Here is an 11,403-nt window from a genome sequence, read left to right as displayed (position 1 = left end):
AATACCACATCCTTGGTGACTATTTTAACCCATACAGAGACTTATTTAACTTGCATACTAGTTCTTTCTTACCCTTCACTGCAAAGCCTTCAGGTTGCTTCATGTAGATCTCCTCTTCCAGATCCCCATGAAGAAACACTGTCTTCACATCCATTTTTTCTACCTCAAAATAAAAAGCAACAACAACAGATGAAAGTAATATAATAGAATTTACCTTGGCAATAGGAGAAAAAATATCACCAAAATCAATTCATGGCACTTGGGAATAACATTTTGCTACCAACCGAGCTTTGTATTTCTCCACTTTTCCTTCTGAATTTGTCTTCTTCTTGAACACCCATTTGCTGCCAATGGGTTTCCTTCCAGCTGGCAACTCCACTAGGTCCCAAGCCTCATTTTTGTGCAAAGATGCCATTTCATCAGCCATGGCCTCTTTCTAGAGTTTTCCATCCTCTGAATCTATTGCTTCCTTCACAGTTCTGGGATCATCATCCGTAATAGATAAAGAAAAATTTGAACAAAAAGAAGATGGACTATACCTTTCTGGCTGCCTTCTTTCTCGAACTGATCTTCTCACAGCTGGAGTTTGTGGCTCTTCATCTTCTGATTCCTCCTTTGCTGTAGAGTCTGATTCTTCCTCCTTTAGCTCAAACTCTATTTTCTCAGGTTCCTTTGGTTGGACTTCATGTTTAATAACATATTTCACCTCTCTGAACACCACATCTCGACTGTACACAACCTTCCTTGTTACTGGGTTCCAAAGCTTATAACCCTTTAAACCATCCTTATAGCCAATAAAGATGCACTTTTTAGATTTACTATCCAACTTGGTTCATTTCTCCTTTGGAACATGTACATATGCATCACATCCAAATACCCTCAGATGTGAAAGAGAGGGTTTCTTACCAGTCCATAACTCTTGTGGAGTCTTATCCTACAATGCTAATGAAGGTGACCTATTGATCAAGTAACATGCAGTATCTGCCGCCTTTGCCCAGAATTCCTGTCCTAGCCTAGCACCACTGAGCATGATTCTTGCCCTTTCCATCAACGTCTTGTTCATTCTTTCTGCAACTCCATTTTGCTGAGGTGTATATGGAGTAGTCTTCTGCCGTGCTATACCACACTTCTTACAGAATTCTTCAAATTCCTTGTTGCAAAACTCTCCACCATTATCCGTCCTCAACACCTTTATCTTCTTCTCTACCTAATTTTCCACGAGAGCCTTAAATTCTTTAAACTTGTCAAAGACTTCAAATTTCTTCTTAAGGAAATATATCCATGTATTCCTTGAGAAGTCATCTATAAATGATACATAGTACATAGAATTACCCAGTGATGGAACCTTCATAGGTCCAAACACATCACTGTGCACAAGCTCTAATACTTGTTTCGCCCTCTTACCACTAGAGGGGAAACTCACCCGATTCTGCTTCCCATATACACAATTTTCATAGAAATCAAAATCCATAGAGCTATTACTCATACCTTATACCATACCTTTACCATGAAGTATTCGAAGGCCTTTCTCTCCAATATGTCCAAGCCTTTGATTCCACAACATGGTCTTCTCTCCAGAAACCACTATATTTTTTGCTCCACTTTCAGGAACCAGAGAACTGTTGCACCCATGAACAACCGTGCTACCTTGCATCTTGTAAAGAGTTCCAATGCGAACTCCCCACATCAATACCAGTGCTCCTAGAACCATCTTGCAGGTATCCTTCTCAAACATTGTTTTTACACCTGCATCATCCAACTTGCTTACATAAATTATATTTCTGGCCAATGCAGGAATATGTAGAACACCCGGAAGTGTTCTAACTCTTCCACCTTGCAACTTCAACTCTACCTTTCCGTGACCAACAATTTTAGCCTTCTTGTCATCCCCCAAGAAGACATCACCACCATCATATTTCTCATACTCGCAGAACCACTTTATGGGGAGTGAAGTGAAAGGATGCACCTGAGTCAATTAACCATGCCTCATGATCTACATGTGTACTTGAAGAAGCCAAGTACACATCCCCACCTTCATCTGAGGTGGTTTTTGCCTCTGTAGAAGGAGCCTCATCAGATCCCTTTCCTTTGTTAGGAGCTTTAGATTTACAGTCCCTTTTAAAGTGGCCTTCCTTTCCGCATTTCCAGCACACCACCTTTATAGGTTTTCCTGGAGATTTAGATCTCCCTCTAGATTTAGATCTCCCACTCGATGACTTATTTTTGTTTCTGTTCTGGGACCGTCCTCATACAGACATGGCATCACCATTTTGGCTCTCCATATTTTTCCGTCTCATCTCCTCCGTTAGCAAGGCTGAGACTATTTCATCAAACTGTAAGGCAGTTGCATTGTTACCTATTGCGATAACTAGACTATCCCACGAATCTGGTAGAGAACACAACAAACTGATGTACTTATCTTCATCTAAAATTTTAATATCAACAGATTCTAACTGAATTACCATAGTATTAAATGCATTCAGATGCTCTGTCACCGAGTCTCCATCTTTCATCCTCAGGTTATACAACTTTTTTCATAGGAACAATTTATTCACTAGAGACTTAGATTGGTACAAAGTCCCTAACTTATCCCACAAATCCTTCGCTATAGCTTCCCATGATACATTCAACAATACCGAATTTGAGACATACAATCGTATTGTGCTCTTTGTCTTCTAATCCAACTTCTTCCATTCTTCATCAGACACTCCCGTTGGTTTAGTACTTGGATCTACTGTGATCCACTAATATTTATCCACCAACAGATCCTCCATCTTGAGTTCCCCCAACTCAAAACTCTGACCATTAAATTTCTCAATCTCTATCTTTCCACTGCTCGCCATCTTCTTTCACCACCAGAATTGATCTCGTAGATCTCCCACTGAATAGGGTCTACCACAGGCCCTAACGAAACCCCTCAGCAACAAAGGCGTCCCCTTGAAGCCAAAATAGCTCTAATACAAAATGTAGGTTTTAACCCCATACAGAAATTACCTTCATACGAATTCTAAAACACATTACATAAACAATGCGAGAGCATAACACATAAAACACATATGCATAGAGATTTTTCCCTAGATCCCAAAACTGGGACTACCAGCTTGATTTTTCATTATGTTCCTTTCAATGTTACAATACATATTTATACATGCCGAAGCATCCAATACCATGGACCGAAAACCATCGCATCCAATACCATGGAACGAAAACCATTGCGTCCAAAAACATGTGCGAAAATCATGCACAAAACCATAGGTGGGTCCACCCAACCTAACATAGGTTCCAAAACCAAAATTTTCCTGGGCGCTGCCCCAAACCCCATAAAGTGGGGTGACGGGTATGCCTCAAACCCCATGTGACCCCCCCTAACCCCCCGGTTAACTACGTGGGCTAGTCATGGAAAGAATATAACGCAACCCAACAAGTATATCGTAGCTCGTCCATGTACCTTCAGGTATTTAGGGCGGTGTTACAGTGCGTAAAGTATAAAGGAATGCTCTCATTTGCGGTTTTTCATTAGACAACGCTAACATGGATTGGGCCTCCACGTACTTTCGGGTATATATGGGAGGACTACATTAGGTTGCTATTGATCCTTAGGTAATCAAGTCGGCTGCCTTGTACACTGTGATACACCGAACACAACATTCGGGGAGATTGCCTGCCCGTACTTCTCGGTTCGTTGGGAGGTATTTTGCAGTTCACAGTTGCTTTGTAATCCTTTTGCCTAGATTATCCCTCTTTTGTCTTGTTATCTTATTTTGATTAAAATAAAATTAGTTGACCTCAAATAACATCCTCCACGTCACTCCTTAGTTTATCTTAGGTTGAGACATATGGCAACAACTCCGGAGACCACCGATCAAGAAATTACTTTTGATGGGAATACTAGTCCTTTTCCTCCTTCCAGAAATATTGGTGCTCCTTATATGGCTACATTATCCCTTAGGAGATTTACCATTGGCTTGTTAGTTTGGTTGTTTTCAACCTCCTGGGTTCAAAATGTTGTTATTTCTCTGCAATCGAGTACTCCTTCAACTGGACAAAATCAACCTCCAGTTGATCCTAAAGTTGACCTTTTTCCTTCTATGTCTGTTGTTTTTTCCTCCCCTTCTTCCTCTTCACCTGGTAAAAGTATTAGGGTAAAAGCATGTTAATGTATCTCATTATATGGCAAAAGCAAAAAAGTATTCAAATGAAAAAAGATAAAAAAAAATAATAATATAAAAATATCAATTAAATGAGTTGAGTTTCATACTTGTTAATTATAAAATATAAATGCTAAATTTGTAACAAATCTAACTGAAAATAAATTTTGGTAAAAGCTATAGTGAACCTATTTAATGGGTTCAGAAAATATAAATAATTTTATAAAAAATAAATACTAAATTTGTAAATAAGTCAACTCATAGTAAATATTGGTAAAAGCTATGGTTAATCACTCACAAAATATAATAATTTTTTTACATATGTAGGTTTAAATATGTAAAGTTAAATGAAATGCTAAAACTCTTTAAAAATATATATAAAAATAGAATTAGAATTTCTAAACAAATAATTTTATATATTATATTTTGAATAATATAAAATATGTTATTATAAAAAATTTAAAATATATTTTAAAAAATTTCAAAAAATAATTTTAACATTTTGTTATATGTTATTTTCAAATTTCTATTAAAAAAAATTGATTTTATAAACTTGAAAGGATAGTTTCTTGGGTCGCGGTTTTATATATACAAAAATATTATAATTCCTACTAGTATTTTAATAATAATTAAAAAATATGCTTACTTTTTATTTTTAAATTTGTTTAGCAATCTTTAGAATGTTTACAACACATCTCTTAAAGAAATTGGAATTAAAAAGCATAAATCAATAGAGAAATGGGGGGTCGCAGTTTTGTCATTACTTAAAAATTTATGTAAAATATTAATGAATACCTTTTAAAGAAAATGAATAAATTAGATAAAAAATATATATTAAATTTTAGAAAAAATATGACATGAAATTGAATTTAAATTGACATGTTTTGTCTTCTTTTACAACCACCTAATTCTTGATGATTTTGTAAATTTAAGAGTAAACATTCCAACTCCATTTACTTTTATAAAACTTCTTTGCCACAAAAAGGGAAAAAATGATACACATTAACATGCTTTTACCCATTAACACTAGTAACTAGGTGGATAAGAAGAAGAAAAAAGGGAAGAAGAAGAAGAAGAAGAAGAAGAAGAAGAAGAAGAAAATTCAGTAGGGGGGAAACCAAGCAACCATTGCTTTGAATGCAACTTCTGATGAGAAACCATCCAATAAGCCTCACAAACTTTGATATCCTTGTAGACTTTGTACATGAGACCATCTTCTTCAAAATTGTTCTGGTATTCCTCAGATATTAGAAGAATGGTCTTCTCGTTCACATCATCCCGTGTCATCACCTTCTGGAGATCATGCTGGTGACACACCATCAACTAGTGGTAATAAAGTTCATGGTTATAAGGGTAAAGTTAAATTTCCCTATAGGTTATGTGAAGGGAATCACCCCATTCACCTTTGTCCCTATTTGGATGAAGCCAAAAAAGTGTTGGATAACTATCCTGCTTCTCCGCAGTGACTTCCATCTGGTTACAGGAGACTCTCCCTTAATCCTTCACTAGTTGATAAATTGACTGACCCAAATCAACTGTCGGTCAAACCCACTCTCTCTGAATGTGAATCCCATGAGTCTATACCTGACCAATCACAGGTCAAGGAAATAGTTGACCCGATTTCACCTTCAGTTAATCGTACCTTTCCCATAGAGAGTGAGTATGATACCACTCAGGTTCTTTTCATTTCTTCAGATTCCAATGAGCTTGGAGGCAACCCTCATGTTCCATCAAGACAAGAGGAAAATCCTCCCATTCTCGTAACTCAAGGGGGTAATTCTCTCGTTATTACAGTACCCTCTCCAAGTAGTTTGGTCACTTCCTTTGATTGGAATCGACTGGCAAGATGTTGTCTTCTGTCTTGTGTGCCTTTCCATATCATAGTACAAGTTTGTAATATGATTGTACCTAACACTATTATAGATGAAGGTGCATCGGTGAGTATCCTTTCCTCTACTACTTGGCAAGCACTCGGTTCGCTGCCACTTGTGCCTGTTACCCATAATTTGTTGGCTTTTAACGGAGGAACCAGTGAACCATTAGGGATCCTTCCTCAGTTTCCTATTACTTTGGGAGGATTTTTTTTTTATCTCAATGTGATGATAGTCCCAGGCCCTTTAGATTACAATTTAATTCTTGGGCGTGACCATGTTTATACATGGGAGCTATTGTTTCAACACTCTTTCGAGTGATGTGTTTCCCGCACAAAGGCAGAATTGTCACCGTTGACCAGCTTTCATTTTCCAGTCTAGATATGGCTTCCAGTCAACCATCTTCCCTAAATGGTCCTTTTGTCCCAATGGTATCTTCCCCACCACAGGTTAATTATGTGGCAACCCATTCCATGCCTACATCAACAGATGCTCAATTTCGTGATGTTGTACATTATGTACTGGGGGAATTGGAACTAAATCTCTCCTTCCAGAGCATTGTTATCCCATCTGATGAGAACCTCTTCGAAGTCATGACCTCTTATAGGTCGTGATCAAGGAATATGAGGATAGTTCTTAGTCTCGTGTCAACCTCATTAAAAAATGAAACAAGGAATGTGAGCATAGTTCCTTGTCTTGTGTCAAGCTCGTTAAGAAATGAAACAAGGAATATGAGGATAGTTCTTGGTCTTGCCAATCTCGCTAAAAAATGAAACAAAGGGTATGGGCATAGTTCCTTGTCTTGTGTCAAGCTCATTAAAAAATGAAACAAGGAATATGAGGATAGTTATTTTACTATGTCAACCTCATTAAAAAATGAAACATGTCCCAAAATGTAGTTCCTTATCTTGTGTCAAGCTCATTTAAAAAATGAAATGTGGAATCTAAGCAGAGTTCCTTGTCTTGTGTCAAGCTCATTAAAAAAGAAACAAGGTCCCCTGTAGCAAAGTTCAAATTCGAGTCTTTGATTAGATCTTGTAAAATCCTAGTCGAGTCTTTCACTTAATGTCATAAATGAACCTTCATTCCATCCACCTGGTAGCCATGAGTAGTCAAATTAGGTGAATGAAATGAAGCTTGGGGGGCATGTACCTAGAATCAAGTCATCATGCTGGGGGCATGTAAACCAATCTCAAGCATAGTTTTTGTTTCAAGCTCGTGTAAAAATGAAACTGAATACAAGCTTAGTTTTTTGTTTTAAGCTTGTGTAAAAATGAAAATGAATACAAGCATAGTTTTTCATTTCAAGCTTGTGTAAAAATGAAACTCAATACAAGCATAGCTTTCTTTTCAAGCTTGTGTAAACATGAAACTGAATCCATGCATAGTTCCCTGTGGTTCAAGCTTGTGTGAAAATGAACCCATCTCCATTTTAACCCTCATGATTGGCATTCTATCAGCCTCTTCCGTTAGATGAGCCTTCATTTTTTCTCCTTCCAGCGTCACTATCTTCTTGGCCAATCATACGATTTCACTTGGTTATTTTATCCTTTCTGAGAAACAATTGAAATGAGTGGTATTATTAGCCAGCCTCTCCACATAAAACAACATGTTTTGAGAAGTTCCAACATCACTGGAACCAGTTGCTATCTTAGACACCACTCATTCCTCTGAGTGGAGTCCTCTTTAAGCTCTTTTCAGAATCTCTAAATATGAAAAGATTGTCGAGCGCTTGTCCTTTTCAAGTCGTTAACAAATTGGAAACGACATCTACTCAGTATAAGTTTAACCCTTTTCTAGACTGAGATAGATTATTTACAAAAAAGGAACACGTTGATCAAACATGATCAATAGGTTCTCTCTTGTATTGCTTTATGCTTTTTTAGACTTGAGAGACAAATATACGAAAACGAACTTGTGGAGTTTTCTTTTTGTCCCTTTTCAAACTCTCTAAACATGAAAAGGACCAAGTTATCATTATCGTTAGACTTGTTAAAACATCAAATAGTGACAAACTTGTCCATCATGACAAGACTGAGTTTCACCTTCGCTAGACTCGTTAAAACATCACATAGCGATGGATTCACCCGAAGGGTGGAATTATACAACAAGCATATGTTATCCTCCTCAAGCTTGATAAAAATAAAGAGGTACTGGTTAGCAATGACTAGGGAAAATGGGAAAAGGGGTAAACCACTTTATCGCCGCAGGTCGCTCTTGAACATCAAACTTTCACTTCATTACTGTGACTATTTGGGTTGGGTTATCTGCTTGATGGTCACCATAACTTGGTCTATCATACCATCCATTACTTTTGTTTTGGGTCAATACTGCCAATCCATTCAGTGTCGCTGACATGTTTAAGAAAAGTCACTCAGTTTAAAATTCATCCTTTGCAATACTCATAAACCTTCATTTTCATGACCACCATTCTTGAACCTTGTGTCGTCAGTCACATTCCATCTCCAAAAATCATTACACTTGTTTCGTGTTGTTGATGTGGGATACATCAAGGCCCTCCTGCGATGAGTCGCTTCTTGTCGACTTCAGCACATTATCCAAGAAGTTGACTTAAAAACACCCTTCCAGTACCTTGAGGCTTGAATAAATCAATGGCAGGTTTCTCGCTTTCGGTGATAGATTGACATCACTGGACTTCGAATGAAAGACTTTGTATGGTGTTCGACATGAAAACATCTATTCACACCATGCAGAATGTACTACAGGACCTTGAGGATCATTATCATTATTGGTGATTTCTCTTGCATCTGTTAATGACTTACATCATTGGATGGTAATCAGATGGTGTCTTCCCATGTTCGACTTCATATCACATATTCGCATGGTTAGACTCATACTTGAAGGAACGATTGAATGAGATAGAAGACCTCAGATCTAGTTTCATCCATCCGGGCTGCGATTTCAGAAAATGTACCAAATCAACCATACAATGGCTTAGCGTTGATGGTCATCCTATCATGGGTCTATATCTGTAGACGACTATCTATGTACTTGTAATGAAAGTTTCTATACTGAGCATGGGTATGCCTTCCCTTAGAAATTCATGAGAAAAAAACAAAATATCATGATATTATGTATTGTAATCGATGCAGGTCACCATCCACTTCGGAACCTCCTCATCACATCGTAAAGCATATCTCTCAACATTAATATTTTTCACTTCATGCTTTAGGGGGTAGCTGTTATAGATCCATTTGGGCACATCTCTCCCATCATTTAGATCAGTACTATTGGGGCTCATCAAACCCTAACTCAGTTGCTACATGCCCTAGACAAGTCAACATTTTGAATGCCTCCTTCCCTAAGAGTTTCTTGGCCCAAATCCCTCCAGAAATGTCTCCTTGAGGGACCAGCACAGCCTTGGACAAGGGTAAGTGTGCTTTAGTGTAGGTAGGCCCATGTCAGGGTGATTTCCAGAGTACTTAGGCCCACATTGACCTACGCTAGGCAAGATTGAGCTAAATTCACATAGGTTTATTATATAAATTATTAATAGATAATTTTTTTTTTAATATTTAATATATATAATTTTTTCATATTGATTAAACATAATTTTATGATGAATTGGAAACTTAACTAGATTGGCGACATATCATTTTCAGTTACAATTTTTTACATACCAGACTAGATCCATCTTAACTCTGGATCTACTAAGCATCAAGAAGGACAAAATATTTTTGCATCTTAAGATATTTTCATCTCAAGAGATTTGATCCCCATTGGGGCTTGGTAGATCCAGAGTTAAGATGGAACTAGGCTAGTTTAATTGCCCCCCTTAAATAGGCTATATTCCATATGAATACCATGGACAATGTTAGTGCTTGAATCTGCCTTAGGCTGAAGGAAGGCAGGACTCAAGATAACACCATACCACGCTCAACCTCATAGCTAGCCCTACCATAACAGGAGAGGGCTCTCTCTGAGTCACGCTCAGTGAATATATAAGCAAAAAAGATCTAAGATGACTTACAGTGAAATATTGATCTTAGGCTGGTAAGTAAATAAGGATACAAGAAACCATTTTCATGAATGACCGAGCTTCTGGGATGGTATGGGACCAACGGTAACAAGGAACAGAGAATTTAATATAAAGGCACAGATTATTCTGTGAGGCAAGGTAGGCGGAAAATGTAGCAATTTAGTTTGAGGTAACGCGGAATGAATAGATTGCTGAAGAAAGTGAAAAGGGAATAGTTACATGAATCCTTTTCAACAGAAGAAAGACACTGAACATGAAATTTTCCCACAGGCAGAGCAATAAAATTGAATTCTACCTAATCTCACTCAGCAAATTTCACTGGAAATGAACATGAATTGAATTATGAAATATAATGAAATACATATGACAACATAAGAGACACATTTGCTACACTCACAACCACAAGAATCTCATGAAACAGAGCCGCTGCCTTTCATTAATTCTCTGTCAAAAATACACAGTGAAGAAACATAGTTTCTTTCCCACAGTCTCCCAAAAGTTACAAGCCAACCAACCGTTTGCAAATAACTTGCATACAATATATAGAATGTGTAAGGAAGAGATAGAATTCCCAAGGGTTGGGGAGTTACTCGAATCATTACAAAATGGAGATGAAGAGCCAAGCATCAGCTACAGGTGCAGCGCTACAAACATGGCATTTGGCTTGGCTGACCGTTTGCCTTCCTTCGTCACTTGGATAGAAGCCAATATGGAGAAAAAATACTTTAAATGCCGCCTTTGGTGCCAAAAAACCGAAGTGTAGATGCGCGGGCCCACTTGGAGAAGTCGCGAACCGAAATTTCGTGAAATGGAAGCAAATTGGGCAATTTTTCCTCTGTGCGTTGCGTCATTTTCTCTGTACTCCGCGTTAGTTTGGGGCCTATTTTGGGGGACTTCCAGGTATCCAAAATGTGCCCAAGTGGGCTTGTTGGAAAGCCTGTCCTGTCTACTTTCTAACCCCACTAGAATTTTTGAATTTGGTGCTCATTTTCCCCTCCAAATATTCATTCTCCCAAGACTGCTTCCTGTGTGTCAAAAAAGGGGCAGAGAGGCCATTTTTGGGTGTTTTTTGACCTTTTGGAGACTCATATATTGCCAAAATTTCTTGTCTGGGCACCAGTAGTCGTGATTTTCCATGCTGAATCCAAAAATGCAAACAATTCCTCATTTGGAGCTCCAGAATTTCATTGCCGCGCCATTGGCACGACACACAGGGAGAAAAACCCTGTGTTTTGACCAAAAATTTGTCATGTGACCAAAAATTCCTTAAATTTCTTGAAATTTGGGATAGAGGTTCCCTATGGGGTGTTATGATGGGCCAAGGAAGCCTCAGCCAAGATTCGAAGCCGATCTTTCTCTTTTGCCTCTTTTTCCTTTCTTGTTG

Source organism: Pinus tabuliformis, chromosome 9 (assembly GCF_031772625.1).
Source record: "Pinus tabuliformis cultivar Carrire ecotype Pingquan chromosome 9, CPIR1, whole genome shotgun sequence".
Lineage (NCBI taxonomy): Eukaryota > Viridiplantae > Streptophyta > Pinopsida > Pinales > Pinaceae > Pinus > Pinus tabuliformis.
This window is presented reverse-complemented; position numbering follows the sequence as displayed.